This window comes from Panthera onca, chromosome B1, assembly GCF_046562875.1.
Source record: "Panthera onca isolate mPanOnc1 chromosome B1, mPanOnc1 haplotype 2, whole genome shotgun sequence".
Taxonomy (NCBI): Eukaryota; Metazoa; Chordata; class Mammalia; order Carnivora; family Felidae; genus Panthera; species Panthera onca.
The window spans coordinates 176,236,088-176,252,705 of record NC_138342.1 but is presented as its reverse complement, the minus strand read 5'-3'; the positions used below and the strand labels follow the sequence as shown (position 1 = coordinate 176,252,705).

The window sequence follows — 16,618 nt, the reverse complement described above, 5'->3', positions numbered from 1 at the left end:
TTAGGAATTATCTGCTTTTTTCCCTAAGTTACATGATTTGTTAGTATATAATTGTTTATAGTAATCTATTATCACACTATGTATTTCTGTGTTTTCTCATATTGGTTTTTGAGTCTTTTCTCTTTTTTTCTTAATGTAGTTAAATCATTGCCAATTTTGTTTATTTTTTGGAAAACTGATCATTACTTGAAAAGTTAAGTTATTGTTTATTCTGGTCTCTATTTTATTTATTTCTGATTTTTCTTTGTTATTTCCTTCCTCCAGTAAATTAGAGTTAATTTTTTTTTCCTAGTTCCTGTGGTGCATATATGTATTTTAGATCATGTATTCAGAAGTATGCTTCAGGTAAAACATTTTCTTATTGGAAAAAAATAACTTTAACTGAGGGTACTCACTTAAGATAAAGCCTATCAGAGGGGAAGTGGGTAAGGGATGGATGAAACAGGTGAAGGGAATTAAAAGTTCACTTATCATCATAAGCACCGAGTAATGATTGCTGAATGAGTTGCTGAATCACTATACTGTACATCTGAAACTAATATAACACTATATGTTAAGTATACTGGAATTAAAATAAAAACTTAATAAAATGAAATTATCTTAACAAAAAACCCACAAAAGTTAATATTTTAAGAAAGTAGAGTATTTTATACTTCATATTAGGATAAAAAATAACTTGTAAGGCTATGCCATTACATGTAGCAAAAACTTTGCTAGGAATCAGAATATCTAGGAAGAAAATTCTAACACCTTTCACAGAGATTTGCATAAATGGAAAAATCAGAAGTTATCTGTGAATTCTGGTATCACATGTCAAAAAGTTCTTACCGATCTAGGTAACATCTTGAGAAATATGAAGGAAAGTTTGCTTTTGTTGGTGGTGGTAGTTATTGTTATACAAATGTTCCAAGTCCTTTTACACTTACAGCTTTTTTGTTTTTTTTGAGAGAGAGTGTGTGTGCGTGCACGTATAGGAACAGGAGAGGGGCAGAGAGAGAGGGAGAGAGACAATCCCAAACAGGCTCCCTGCTGTCAGTGTGGAGCCCAATGTGGGGCTTGATCTCATGAACTGTGAGATCATGACCTGAACGGAAACCAAGAGTCAGATGCTTAACGGACTGAGCCACTCTTAATCCTTTTCCACTCTTAATCCTACTTGGTTATTTGTATCATTCAGTTTTTATAACATTTTTATAATTTGACATTTTTATAAGTGAAGTGTGTGCTTTGATTTGGAATTGGCTAGTTCACTGAATACTATATAGAAAGTGGTGATATTTTGTATATGAAAAGAAATTAAGGCTAACAGAACAGTAACTCTAAGCTTACAAAGAATATAAAATAAATATTCAGAGGTTAAAATATTGAAGAAACAGGGATTAGATAGTTAAAGTGTGAAGGAAGTTTTAAAAAGTCCTTTCTCACTAGACATGTGCCTGGAAAGGACATGTTCTTGGCATCTCCCTATTTCTCACTGTGAGTAACATCTTTTTAATGTAAATATGTAACACTGAACTCAGGGTTTGGGTTATCATACAATTCTTCACTAAACAGAATGCATGAAGAGACAGTCTGAGATACTTTAAGCAGGAACTGACCTGTTTCTACTGGAAGAAAATACCATGGGTCATAAAGTAAATTCAGCAGGGGAAAAAAAAAAAAAAAAACCTGGCAAAAACACAGCAAAAGTTCAATAATAATTATGCCTTGAGTTATTGGTACTATCCTTTTTACTTTCTGTTTTTGTATTTTTCTACCATGTTATCTCAAAGGGATTGCATTAAAATCCTTCTAAGATCCTAGGGGAGCCTGGCTGGCTCAGTCTGAAGAGCATGCAACTCTTGATCCTGGGGTTGTGAGTTCAAGCCCCACATTGGGTCTAAGAGCTTACTTAAAAAAAAAAAAAAGTGTTCTAAGGTCCCGTATTATCTATAGAAGGGTGAATATACTGATTAACTTTAGACTTAGTTACACATACATGTTTTAATTTCTACGCTAACAAGACAGAGGGATAATTAATTCTGGTTTGGTGAAGTCTCAACTCATTGACCTATTAACATTGACAACTATTTTTTCAATAACTGCTACCACTGTGCTCTGCTAATCTGCCTCCTCCCAATCTGCTGGGGAGTAGAATCTCTTATGGATTTCGTAACTTTTAATTCACTCTTAATTATTAAAAGTCTGATTTAATTAAAATAAGAAAATAAATTTATAATAGAGAAAATGAACAAAAGACCAAAATTGCTTCTTTGTAACAGCGAAAAAACCCCGAACAATAACTGTGCTGAGACTGATGAAGGAGGAAAAAAAGATACAGATTCAAGGCAATTCCTTTATGAATCCCAGTAAGATTTCTTTCTTGCAGTTAGATAAAAATGATTTTAAAATTAACGTGGATGAGTAGGTACTTGAAAGGTATGGTTTATTTATTAAATGGGGCCAACATAAATTAAATATTTGTAATGAAATAAGATCCTAATTGAGAACATAATACAATATTTCAAGTTGGATATGAATGTACAGTATAATCATTCATTATACTCTCTAGAAATGCGAGGCATTTCCAGGGAAAGGAAATCTAGAACCTTAGGGAAATTATTAATGAAATAAGTGACCAGGACAAATCCAGCTGGTAAAGAAGCTGGTAAAAAAATAAACAACAAAAAAATCCCACTGGTTAAAGAGAAAGAGATTATAATAAAACTAAACAGCACAATAGTAAAGATGGAATGGGAGCCATGTCAAGAAGAGACTGTAGGCGCCTGGGTGGCACAGTCGGTTAGGCATCAGACTCTTGATCTTGGCTCAGGTCATGATCTCACGGTTTGTGAGTTCGAGCCCTGCATCTGGCTCTGTGCTGATGGCACAGAGCCTCCTTGGAATTCTGTCTCTCCTTCTCTCTGCCCCTCCCCAACTTGTGCGCGCGCCCTCTCTCTCTCAAAATAAATAAATACACTTAAAAAATTAAAAAAAAAACACAAAAGACATTGTAGTCAAAAAGGTAGAGACAGTGCCTGCAACACAGACACAGTGACTAGTACTTGTTTCTGGTAATGTGGAGTTTCCAAGTGAGAGTGAAACATTACACTGAGACCAAAGGCAGAAAGATCCAGCCCCATGGAAAGGAATGGGGTGGTGACAGAAAAATGGAAGGTCTTGAAGAATTCCTTCTGATGCCATCATAAACAAACAGAACACTCTGAGGGAAAAATGAATACTGGAGGAATTTTGAAAGATCTCCCAAAAGGTGAGGTTGAATTGATCATAAAAGAGCAAGATTATGATCTGTATCGTGGTAAGAAAAAAAGCTCATACCAAAAAAACCCAAAAAGCAAAAATATAAAGCCTAATGATTCAAGGGTTAACACCTAACTTCACACAGATTTTCAATAAATGTCTGTTGAATTAGTGAGGCGGGGGTGGGGGGGGGGGGTGGAGACTGAAGAGGTAAAGTTAAATGATCCATTATTTTTCATGGACTAGAAGCTTGTAACCCCTTAAAGGGGCAGAGGATGCCCCTTAGCGGCTACCAGTAAAATCTATTAATTCTCTTGTTTCACTTACAGAATGTTGTTGACTTTTGTCTATCAATTTTATCAACAGCATCTGGCTGAGTATCAGATCGTTTATTCTTACTGATTTCAGATTCAACATCTATGTAGCCATTTTTTTGTGACACATATCTCATAAGATAAATTTACAAGTTATCCAGAGGTTTACATGTCAACACTTTGTGAAGACACAATAAAGAAAGCTCAATTTCATCCTTGTAGTGTCTCAGAAATCTACCCTAAACTCTCTCTCTCAAATTCTTCTTTAACTTGAGGTTTGGCTTAGGGGGAGGCAGTGATATTGGGAATGCCTACATGAAGAACAATGATAATCACAAATAGTCGTTTTGTTGTTGTTTTTTTAAACTGGCCCTTAGGAGCATCTGGCTGGCTCAGTCAATGGAACATGTGGCTCTTGATCTTGGGATCATGAGTTCAAGCCTTACCTACACTGGGTGCAGAGATTGCTTAAATGAATAAACTTAAAAAGACCCCAAAAAACCCAAACTGCCTCCTAGTCTTATACACAACAGGCAGAAGTTACTAAACAAAAGATGCTTCTAGATCATTTTTCATATAAAATTAACAGAAACTGGAAACAAAATAGCAAAGGAAGCTCATGTAGTTTTCTTACACTTTCAATTGTATTTAAGATGGACATTAGGACTATCTTATTTCTTTTCTGATAATCTTTGTTTATTCTGCTATTGTCAAATCCCAGAATCTTTTAGGAAAAGCACCATGTGAAGCTTATCAAATCCTCTTGGAAAAGATGAGCCATCTGTTGAGTCCTATTTCCCTGGAGGGCATTACTGTGAGTCAGAGACAAGGGCTTATAACTACACAGTAATTCCAGTAGCTACCTTGACTCACTACAGAAAATAACAAGGAAGATTAAAAAAAAAAAAAAAAAAAAAAGCAAACATAATTCCCAAGAGAACAACTCTCCTCCATTGATAACTTGTTTTACTTAGGTTTAAAGAGTTAGATAAGCAGAACCTGTGTGCTTCTGAAAATCAGTGCCCACATCAACCACTTCTCTAGAAAGATGTGCTGTATCAAAAGAAAATGTCATACATTAGAATGCACTATATATCTAAACTCCTGGACATTTAGAGTAAAACTGTACTAATTTGAATGATTATGGAAGAATAAAATCTTACTACCCCGGGGGTGGATGTAATAAATAGATTATGAAATGTTACCAAATAAAAACCTGAGATTTACCCAAAAAAATTAAGAGAAGCTCTCAGGTTTGTTTTGAAGACTTTGCTAAGACTGAACAAGCAATTTTTTCCCCAAATGCAAAAAAAAGTCTGCAACTGATCACAGTGACTAGTTAAAACATTGGCAGAAAAATATCTTAAAATCTCAGGCCCAGTTACAAGTAGCCGAGGCTAACCTGGCTACAGAGCTCAAACTCCTGCAACTTAACAGTCCAACTTTTCACTTTCCTTCCAAATTGTCTTTATGAAATTAACTTGAAAAAGAATGGTTTTGAAGTATTTATGACATAGTAAGGAAAGGACTCCATACAAGAAGTCAGCAGACTTGGATTTCTTGTCCTGATTCTGCCACTCACTAAACACCTGCTCCTAAGCTTTACTCTTCTCATCTGTTTTCAGTAAGGCTTAAAGCTGAAAACCGTAAAATGTTTTGCTTCCTCCTATTCCTATCCCACTCTCTACCACTACCAAGCTCTATTTATTTACATTTTCTCTGTGGTTCCACACACAGGTACGTGCAAAAAACTGTACTGTGTATGCAAGCTGATGTCATAAAAGTTTGGCAGTTTCAGAAGTTAAAGAGCCTTGATACCCTTACTTTTAAACTACTTAGAAAACTTATTTTCTCAGAGTACATCTGTGTATGACTATGGCACTTTTATTTTTTTAAATGTCAACAGTTGGCCCAATTTCCATCCTCTGACATGTTTTGTTTTCAAAATCAAACAAGTATCATTTAAAACCCATCCAGTTAATATGTGGGTGACCACATGTGACAATAACACTTTTGATTAAAAATGGAGAAACAAAAACAATCTGGCTACAAAATAAATGTCTTATTCTGCTTAAGTACTAGCTCAAAGGTAATTCCAAACCTCAAATAACACAAATATTCTAAGCAATATCTGCATATTGGCCTGACCTTCCAATTTAGTTATTCAAAGATTCAATACTTATGGTAAATTAAGGTCAATTTTGTATGGGTCAATGTTCTCCACTGGACTATAATTTACCCATTTTTAAATCTCCAGCAGCAATCACAGATCCTCATAAGTACCCAATAAAATTTCCTGCAAAGGATACTTTAGTATTTCAATGTGTGGAAAAATACACATATTCCTCACATATCTTTTTTATTGTGAAATTATTTATAAGTCAATTATAAAGTAGATTACTGACAGTGAGTTTAAAAAATCAATACAGTATTATAAGTACCAGCAGTAACAAAACCATTATTTGAAATACTTACCACTCCTCAATGGAATCTACCATCATACAGTTATGATCAGGACTCAGTCCATACATGAAAAATGACAAAGGAGTATCTACAAAAAAAGAAAAGGCAGAGGTGAAGAAAATTATGGTCACATTCTCCGTCACGAATAAACTCTTTTTTGTTCTGCCATTTTTTTCCTCGTGAATTCTGCTTTCCTTTTAGTCCTGTTTCATTTGGGGGGAGGGTAGGTTCCGTTTTCTGCATGTCTCAGTACCTTCTCTATTACACCCTTGCATTCTTTTCTCCTCTCCTCTTCCTAAGTCTTTCTCTTCGCTTTAGTACGTTCTCATCTGCTATTCAGAATCAGCTCACCACTTTTATGCAGCCATCTAGCAGAGAAAATGACATTGTGACATAGCAGATGAGCTTGTCCTTGGACTTTTATATATAGCAAAAAACACTAAACACAAACACTGATAGTTTTATACCAAAAGTTTAATTAAGTCACTATAAACAGTTATGGTACATGCTATGCACCATCTAGGTACTTTATATACAGTATCTCATTTAATCTGCACTGATTAGCAGTATTACCATTTTTTCCAGATGAGAACAGGGAGAATCAAAAAATTTAAGAATCTTGCCTAAGGTTATCCAATTGCTAAGCTGGTTTTCAAGTCCAATCTTGATATCTGGATTCTAAACCACTAAACTATCCTAACCATTTTTTAAGTTTCTTTCTAGAGACATTTAAGCCATAACTCTAATTTTATGCACCATGGAAACAATAAGCAATTATAAAATATGTCCAAATCTTAATGACCTGTTTATAATTAGCTTCAAATTTATGTCTTGATTTCAGGATAATAGACTTATGCTTTGATTTCAGGATAATATTAAAATATAATTTATGCCCTGATTTCAGGATAGTACTACTGGTTACATAATAATCTCTATATGGTGCTATTCCATACCTTAAAATGCTACACCTTCTTTAAGAAAAAGTATGTTTTTATTACTGATACATCCAGCAAAATTTTGAACTCCAAATTCTAGAGTTTTTCTATTTTCCAAGTTAAGCATTCAAGAAAATTAAAAAAAAGTATTTAAAATAGACATTGTAGGAGCACCTGGGTGGCTTAGTCAGTTAAGCGTCCGACTTCGGCTCAGGTCATGATTTCACAATTCACAGGTTCAAGTCCTGTGTCAGGTTCTGTGCTGGTAGCACAGGACCTGCTTGGGATTCCGTCTCCCTCTCTCTCTGCTCCCCAACCCCCAAATAAATAAATTAACCTTAAAAAAATAAAATAAAATAGACATTGTAGATCTACTTTTGAAAAGAAAACGTCATTACTACACATTTTAAAACTCTGTAAAAACAAAAGAACATGTTAACCTTTACTGATAATTTTGCCAATGTTTTAGTGAAGTGCTTTAATGAAGTGTTATTGCCAAAAGGACCCAAAGAAATAAAAGTGGAAAAAATACACAGAAAAAATCAGAATCAGTATAGTCACAGAATATCAAGGTAATAAGGATAAGAGACTGACATATAAAAATAAAATGACAACTAATTTGGAAACTAAAAATTCTGAGAATTTAATGATGATAGTCTATCACTCACAAATTCCCACGATTGGAGCTAGCATTCACATAAGAATATCAATAATGGTATGAAATATTTAGTAATAATTAGATGGATGACATGTACATTTGGAAATCAACGATTAGTGCATTTGCTTGTCTACTGTAACTGTACTAAGTTAAAGGATAATTTTTAAGTCAGTACACTTAAGAATCCAAAGCAAACTTGTAAATTAAGACAACGGGGGTGTATAAACGTATGAAGATGTAAAAGTTACCAATACTCTTAATTTGATCATAGAAGTTGCTTAAGAAAGCACAAAACACAAAAACCCTTGCGCAGAGCCGTTTCAGACTTTCTGGAATAGCAAAACAGTGGCAAACCCCTGAAATAAGGGGAAAAACTGGCTATGGGACACTGAAATTAAAAAGCAACACCAACCTAAGGCACCTGGGTGGCTCAGCTGGTTGAGCATTCGACTTCAGCTCAGCTCATAATCTCACAGTTTGTGAGTTTGAGCCCCACATTGGGCTCTGTGATGACAGCATGGAGCCTGGAGCCTGCTTCAGATTCTGTGTCTCCCTCTCTCTCTCTGCCCCTCCCCTGCCCCTGCTCACACTGTCTCTCTCTCTCTCTCTCTCTCTCTCTAAAATAAATATTAAAAAAATTTAAGTTTAAAAAAGCAACACCAACTACAAATTTAATAAAGAAGGTACTGACTTGGTAAGCCTTTCCACAAATTCATGGGAGGCATTTCATTAAAAGAGAAACGAAGGGATGCCTGGGTGGCTCAGTTGGTTACACGTCCCACTCTCGGGTTTGGCTCAGGTCGTGATAACATGGTTCATGAGAACTAGCTCCACGTCGGGCTCTGTGCTGACAGCATGAAGCCTGCTTGGGATTCTCTCTCCCTCTCTCTTTGCCCCTCCCCAGCTTGTGTGGGTGCTCTCTGTCTTTCTCTCTTTCTCTCTCTCAAAATAAATAAATAAACATTAAAAAAATAAAGAAAAACTGCCTTCAAGACTTTTCTCTACTAGAACCTATGTAGTACAGTAACTCTGAATTTAATCTGTAGAGGAATGTATGTTTGTATGGGTATGGTTGAAAATATTCACTAAAGTTTCTATTAAATATGAGAATTCTTGGGGCGCCTGGGTGGCGCAGTTGGTTAAGCGTCCGACTTCAGCCAGGTCACGATCTCACGGTCTGTGAGTTCGAGCCCCGCGTCAGGCTCTGGGCTGATGGCTCGGAGCCTGGAGCCTGTTTCCGATTCTGTGTCTCCCTCTCTCTCTGCCCCTCCCCCGTTCATGCTCTGTCTCTCTCTGTCCCAAAAATAAATAAAAAACGTTGAAAAAAAAATTAAATATGAGAATTCTATATTCATTGATATATGTCAGATTTTCTTCTTTAGAACTACCCATTTACCAAGAAAAAGGGAAAAGACCTCAATTTCACCTCATTTTTAACCTGTTTCGGGAGAAGCTAAGAATGTATTATGTAAGAATTCAAATGGCAGAGAGGTCAACAAAACTGTTTAGTTGTAAGAAAAAAATCCACATGGGGGGGCGCCTGGGTGGCTCAGTCGGTTAAGCGTCCGACTTTAGCTCAGGTCACAATCTCGCGGTCTGTGAGTTTGAGCCCCGCGTCGGGCTCGGGGCTGATGGCTCAGAGCCTGGAGCCTGCTTCTGATTCTGTGTCTCCCTCTCTCTCTGCCCCTCCCCTGCTCATGCTCTGTCTCTCTCTGTCTCAAAAATAAATAAACTTAAAAAAAATATCCACATGAAATGTCAACTTTCTATTCTTTAGGAACTTGTATTTAAGGCCAGAAAATACAGAAACAGGTCAACTTAAGAAGATGAACAAGCAACACGTGTTTGGGTATAAAATTATATTGGAAAATTAAGTAAGCTTGTTATGAATTTGTCAAATTGACACATATTAACTGGAGCACCAGTGGATGGTGAACCAAGGCTCAACAACAGACCACAAGAAGAACTGAAGGGAAATTTGTTACAGGTCCTGGAGGAAGTAGTGGACACACCTCAAGGGACTACACAGGAGATGAAGGCAGAGTGAAGATGCAGAGGCAGGGCCTGGGCACATGCCTTTATTAGGGTCTGTGAACGGAGTGCTTTGGGGTTCGTGGGCTAAGATGGATTGGTCAACTCAAAACAAAAGAGCAGGGTTTTGGTAAGCTGCACAGGGGTCTTAACCAAGGGGCGTGTAAGGGAAAGGCAGTGGGAGGCAGGAGAGACAGGTGATCAAAAGGGCTGCTGGGGAAGTCATTTCAGAAACTTCCATTTACTTGTGACTCTGAGGGCTAATATCTAGGGCATGCATTTGCATGAGGGAGCTAGGGTCAGTTTCAGGTCACCAAAGGCTGCCTGGCCAAACAAAATGACTGCTGAGGCAGCTGTACTGTGGAGGAGCTTAGCTAAACTCTCAACAAAGCTTGAAGTGAAAAGAAGCAGGGAAATGACCAGTGTGGCAAGATTTGGGTAAAGAATCTATTCCTCGTAAATTCAGATATTTAGGTGGCTGAGTTTTCAATCAATTTTTATAGAGGTCTGAAAAAAGCTTTGTGTTGAAAAAGATTTTAACAGACACCTCTAAAAAATACTGTTCAGTAAGTCTGTTACCGAGTTATATACTATACATTCCAATTATAGTTCCCTAGATACACAAGCACCAGCAACTAATGTTCACATTCAGGAAATTACCTGTATTTCTGGTCTTAGTGAACGAAGGGCAGTGATTCTCAAATTGGGGTCCCTAGACCAGCAGCATCAGTATTACCCAGGAACTTGCTGGCAACGCAAATCTTCTGGGCTCATCCTAGACTTTCTGAATCAGAAAATCTAGGAATTAGACCTGGCAATCTGTGATTGGACAAGTTCTCCAGGTGATTCTGATGGTTTGAGATCTACTGGTAGGTAATTCCGAGGAAAGCATCCAATCAGCTACATAAGAATAGTTTCTCCCCCCCACCCCCCATCTTCTTTTCCATTTTTAGTATTAGCAAGCAATTCTTTTCAACCAGAGTCACTATTAGGAGAAAGAAATGTTCTGAATTAGAAACGTCACTTTCAGGCCTAATGCTCCTGGCAAGGAAGAATCTGAAAGAAATTTTTAAAAAGACTGTGGGTTTGCTCTTTTGGGGTGGAAAGGGAGGTAGGCAATCAATTCATTTAACAAGTATTTATCAAGCAGCTACCTTGTTCCAGGTACCCAGCAAGAAGGAAAGGCAAGGAAGTAAAAAGAACTCTAAAAGCCACCAACAATTTTAATTTGGGTATCTTCAATGTAATTAACACAGGATGCCTATTCCAGGTGTGTACACAGGCAAAATACCAAATGAGTAATAAGTAATAATTATTTTTACACTGAAGCAATGGACTAGCAAAGCAAAAAACAAACAAACAAACAAACAAACAAACAAGGTTCATTCCTGATGATCTAGAGTTGGTGGTTCTCAAACTTTAACATATATCAGTCACCTGGAGAGCTTATTAAAACAGATTACTGGGTCCCACATCTCTAGAGTTTCCAATTCAGTATGTCTATGCTTGAAGCCCAAGAATTTTTTTTTTCTTTAAAAAAATTCTTTTTGACATTTATTCATTTTTGAGACAGAGCACGCAAGCAGGGGTGGGACAGAGAGAGAGGGACACACAGAATCTGAAGTAGGCTCCAGGCTCTGAGCTGTCAGCACAGAGCCTGACGCAGGGCTTGAACTCACAGAGCATGAGATCATGAGCTAAGCTGAAGTCGGACACTTAACTGACTGAGCCACCAAGGCACCCCAGAATTTTTTTTTTTTTCTAACAAATGACCAGGTAATGCTGATGGTCCTGGGACCACATTTTGATAACCACCAATCCAGATGATCAGGCATCATTAAATTTGGGCACTCCAGGAAGGAAAGGTCTAAGAATTACCAGTTCATTTCTCAAGGCCTTCTCATTTATATTTATCGCTAAGATTTAGTCTGTCTCCCTGAGGGCAAAGAGAATAGGAGGGACGGATTATCTTTTAAACTATGTGGTTTAATTATTTTATCACAACCCAAATTCAGTTGACTATGTTGCCTTAATCAATCTACAGTATGAGGGTTTCTTAAACTAGAAGCAAAAGCCAGTATTCAAACATTTCCATGGTTTTGTGGTGACTCAGAAGTCCTAATTTTGTTTTGATGTCCTATAGTGTATGAACGGATTTTTCTAAAAATTTGGGGGCAGGCTCTCCCTTCAGTCCCAAGGAGGATCCTGTATCTATTTAATTATACACAGTCAAATGAGAGTAAAGTTAAAAGTAATTTATATGCTTTAAAGACTATCCCAAGAGTCTAGGCTATGGGAAATAGTACTCCTAGTCCAGCTGCTTTTCATCAGGGGAATAATTAAATTTAAGGGGCCCCCAAGGGTTAGGACTCCCCTGCTTCCTTTCCCGTTGGAGTCCAGGAGCTTTGGTAAAAATAGATCAGGTTCCACAAAGAGGCCACGGTCATCCTGGCCACAGAGAAAGGTGAGAAAACAAGTCAACTCTTCATTAACTCAATCCTCCAGTCCTAGCTCTTCCTTCAACCTTCTCAAATGCCCAAATTCTAACAGGCTTAACCAAAAAGAAACACTCTACCATGAAGTAAACTAGCAAAGGATACTTTGCAACCTATTTTACATGGAAAAAAAACTGGATTACCTACACTCCTCCTATATATCAACCTTGTTTTATAATTTATAGGTGAACATAATGAGAGATTGTTACTTAGTGAGCCCAATTAATAAATACAAAGAATGCCTTCCTCTAAGTTACTGTATTGAAAACGAGTGAAAAGCAAATGAAACAGCAGGAAAGTTACCCCCTTGCCAGACTAAAGCCACTTCTTTCCTCCCTATGCAGATATAAACAGAGAGATGATTGCCTGACCAAAGTTCTGGAAAGCAGATGTGTTGCTCGAAGGGTATAAAATATGGATGTGTATTGTGCTACCAGGCTGTCAAAGATGAAGAGATCAATCAATAGAACTCCAAACTGAGTCCATTCTCTGTGTGGCAGAAGAAAATTACATACAAAAGGAGTTAGGGAATTGTAAAAGCACAGGAATGAGATTAGTAGCTAATCTATTACGGCTATGAGATTTTAAAAAACATATTAGGGAAATACAAAGGCATAATCAGATGACTAAAGATAATGACATACAATTTTCAAGGGAGTTAAACACATGAAACTCTTGGAAGAGAAAAAATAATAATAAAGAGCTCCTTATTTAATCCTTGTAGAAGACTTATCAGTTATTTTCCCCAATAACAAAGTAATCTCTAAAATTGGTCTTACCTAAAAACCCACACAATTCATTTTTATTAATATAGGTATACAGGTAATAGATGAAGCATCGTTTGATAAATTTCTAAATAGGACTGAACCAACAATGAGTCAACTTTTCCTCTTGCATTGGATTGTTTTCTAGTTAAAAACCAACAGTATTCCTCAGATAGCCCTTCAAAGTCAATGAATAGTGTACTGAATCATTCTTGCTATTCAAGGTGTTGTTTTCATTTTAAAACATTAAGCTATCTTTCTGTGTTGGTCCAAAAAATTCAACATCTTGTATGGAAAATACAGCCATCAATTATTAGTTACCTATTCTGGTCTGCTGAACCTAAAAGAAATGCAAGGTTGAGGCCAGAAAGATAAGGCAAAAAAAAAATTTTAATGTTATTTATTTTTGAGAGAGAGAGAGAGAGAGACAGAGAGAGAGAGAGACACACACACAGAGAGAGAGAGAGAGAGAGAGAGAAAGCAGGGGAAGGACAGAGAGAGAGGGAGACATAGAAACCAAAGTCGGCTCTAGGCTGTCAGCACAGAGCCTGATGCGGGGCTCGAACCCATGAACTGTGAGATCATGACCTGAGCTGAAGTCCGACGCTTAACTGACTGAGCCACCCAAGCACCCCAAAGTAAAAAAAAATTTAATGCTGGTTTATTTTGAGAGAGCATGTGTGGGCATGTGAGGGGCAGAGAGAGAGGGGGAGAGAGAATCACAAGCAGGTTCTGCACTGTCAGTGCAGTGCCTGATGCAGTGCTCCATCCCATGAATAGTGAAATCATGACCTGAGCCAAAATCAAGAGCCAACGCTCAACTGACTGAGCTACCCAGGTGTCCCAAAAGATAACTATTTAATATTGGATCATGTATATCTGTAAAGGAGTCATACCCAGAAAACACTAATATGCAATTATAATTCTTAAATAAATATATCTAATTATATATCCTTCTGATAGAAGAGGCATGATGTTCATTTTAAAATTAATTTTTTCCATATTTAAGTTTAAATTTGAGAAGCTAACAACTAACAATAATAATATGCATCCTTATCCTATCAAGAATGGATTTCAATATAATTTGTCTATTTCTAATATCATACTCATTTTAAGAGTCTACCTGACTGTAATAACAAGACTTCTCAAAAATTCTGTAGAAGCCATGTCTGAAATACTAGAATAAACCTGGTGAGGATTACACCAAGTAGACTGGAGAATTCCAATAAACCTGTAGGCAAAATTTGAGTATTATCGAGTCTCCAGAAGAAAACTAACCAGAACACCCTACGCAAGGAAATGAATTTGCATCATTTTTCTTGGCTTTTCTGATGCTAGTCTTCTGTTAGACTAAAAATTTTAGTCCCATTTTTAAATAGTCCACAAATATGAGGTGAACAAAACAGACCAATTTGCCATTAGCTTTCTTCAGACTCAGAAAATCTGCAGCAAATAATTTTCCTTAAAAAATTTAGCGTAAGTAATTTAGATAAATTGTTGGTTTTTTGCAAAAAAAATTTTTTAAAGTAGGCTCCATGCCGGTGTGGGGCTTGAACTCATGACCCTGAGATCAAGAGTTTCATGTTCTACCTACTGAGCCAGCCAGGTGCCCCCAGATAAATTATTTTTAAAGGAAAATTATTTGATTCATTCATGACTTAGATCAGAGATAAATAGTTCTGGTGGCAGTATGGTAAAGCCAGATCACCTAGTTCCAAATCCTGTTCTGCCCTTACTAACTATGCAACTTTGGACCAGTTACCTAATCCCTCTGTGCCTCAATTTATTCATATATTAAAAATAGGAAAATTAACAAATATCTACTCAAGTTAATTCAGTTGATCAATACTCCCCTGCTGTATGAGTAACTAAATTAATATATGCAAAATATACAATTGACTTACAGAACAAAGCACTATTCAGTGTTGGTTATTATTATTAGTATGTGTTTGATCACATAATGAGATAAAATTTTTAAATTCTTACAGTTTAATGTTAATCATCTAACATTCATCCTCTCTTTTTCAAATATTCATATGATTTATTGACCTGTGAAGCCCTATTCTCTTTTTAGCTTTAAGAGAGAACAAAACTAGGGGTGCCTGGGTAGCTCAGTCGGTTGAGCGTCCGACTCCTGATTTAGGCTCAGGTCGTGATCTCACAGTTCATGGGATTGAGCCCCATGTCCAGCTCTGCACTGACTGTGCAGAGCCTGCTTGGGATTCTCTCTCTCGAACTCTCTCTGCCCCTACCCTAATTGTGCTCTCTCTCAAAATAAATAAACTTTAAAAAATCCTTCAAAAAAATGAGAACAAAAATATATAAAGTGCATGTACTTGTATGGGCTAAATATCTCAGATAGGCAGGCACATAATAAACTTGGAAAAACTAAAATACTAGGTTTAATTGATTGAAACGGGCTTTAAAGACAACTGCAAATATAAAAGGCTGGGTTTTTGAGAGAGAAAGATGGATTTGTGAAACTTTTCTTTAAAAATTTGCTCTTTTGCTCTTTGAAGTTGCTTCTTATTCCTTGACTATTTCATTATACACAATATACCCCACAGAGTATAAAGGATGTATAAACCTGGAGACTGTTGTACTGGGCAGGGTGAGTCAGTCAGAGATAGAGGAATGCCATGTGGTTTCACTCATATTTAGAATTTAGTAGACAGAACAAATGAGCAAGGGGAGGGGGGAGAGAGGGAGCAGACCAAGAGGCAGACTCTTGTCTGTGGAGAGGAAACTGGTGGTTGTGTGGGGGGTGGAGTGGGTGATAGGGATTCGCGAGGTGCACTTGCTCTGATGGGCACAGGGTGTTGTGTGGAGGTGTTGAATCGCTATATCGCACACTTGAAAATGGTGTTGCACTGTGTGTTAGCTAACTGAAATTTGAATAGAAACTTAAAATGGTGCACCTGGGTGGCTCAGATCCTGATGTCACAGATGTGTCAGCCACATCAGGCTCTGTGCTGACAGCTTAGAGCCTGGAGCCTGCTTTGGGTTCTGTGTCTCCCTCCTCTCTGCCCCTCCCCTGCTTGTGCTCTATCTCTCTCTCAAAAATAAATAAACATTAAAAAAAATTTTTAAGGAAACTTAAAAAAAAGAAAGCATAAATCCAAGGTCAAAGGGCTTACAGACTTTCCTGACCACCATTATGATATGTAATTCTACTAGCAAAGAATTTGATTTGATAAAAGCTCAGTCCCTTTTGAATTTGTTCTTTTATTTATTTATTTTTTTATTTTATTTGAGAGAGAGAGAGAGAGAGAGAGAGGGAGAGAGAGAGAGAGAGGGAGAGAGAGAGAGAGAGAGGGAGAGAGAGAGAGAGAGAGAGGGAGAGAGAGAGAGAGAGAGAGAGAGAGAGGGAGGGAGAGAGAGAGAGAGAGGGAGGGAGGGAGAGAGAGAGAGAGAGAGAGAGAGAGAGAGAGAGAGAGAGAATCCCAAGGAGGCTCCACACTCAGCACAGACCATGACCCTGGGATGAGGACCTGAGTAGAAATCAAGAGTTGGACACTCAACTGACTGAACCACCAGGTGCCCCAGGATTTGTTCTTTTATACTAATGGTACAAAATTATGGCAATGTTTTCATCTACTGATATTAGGAAATATTTGTTCATGTCTTTCTTCATTTCATTTTTTGCTCATAGTTTCTGCTAAGACCTGTCATTAAAATGCTTACATGAACTTGAAATGTCCCTCTAAAAGCTTTACTT

The 16,618-nt window shown here is 37.3% G+C and overlaps 1 protein-coding gene across 4 annotated transcripts in view; it reads right to left on the bottom strand.

The window, feature by feature from the left end:
• The window catches only part of TEX15 (testis expressed 15, meiosis and synapsis associated), an 84,808-nt gene extending 78,701 nt beyond the window's left edge, over positions 1–6,107 (bottom strand). For all 4 annotated transcript variants that reach the window (XM_078445416.2, XM_078445418.2, XM_078445417.2 and 1 more), the window contains exon 1: positions 6,030–6,107. The gene's annotated coding sequence lies outside the window, so the exon portion shown is untranslated. The remainder of the gene's footprint in view (positions 1–6,029) is intronic.
• Positions 6,108–16,618: the final 10,511 nt, after the last annotated feature.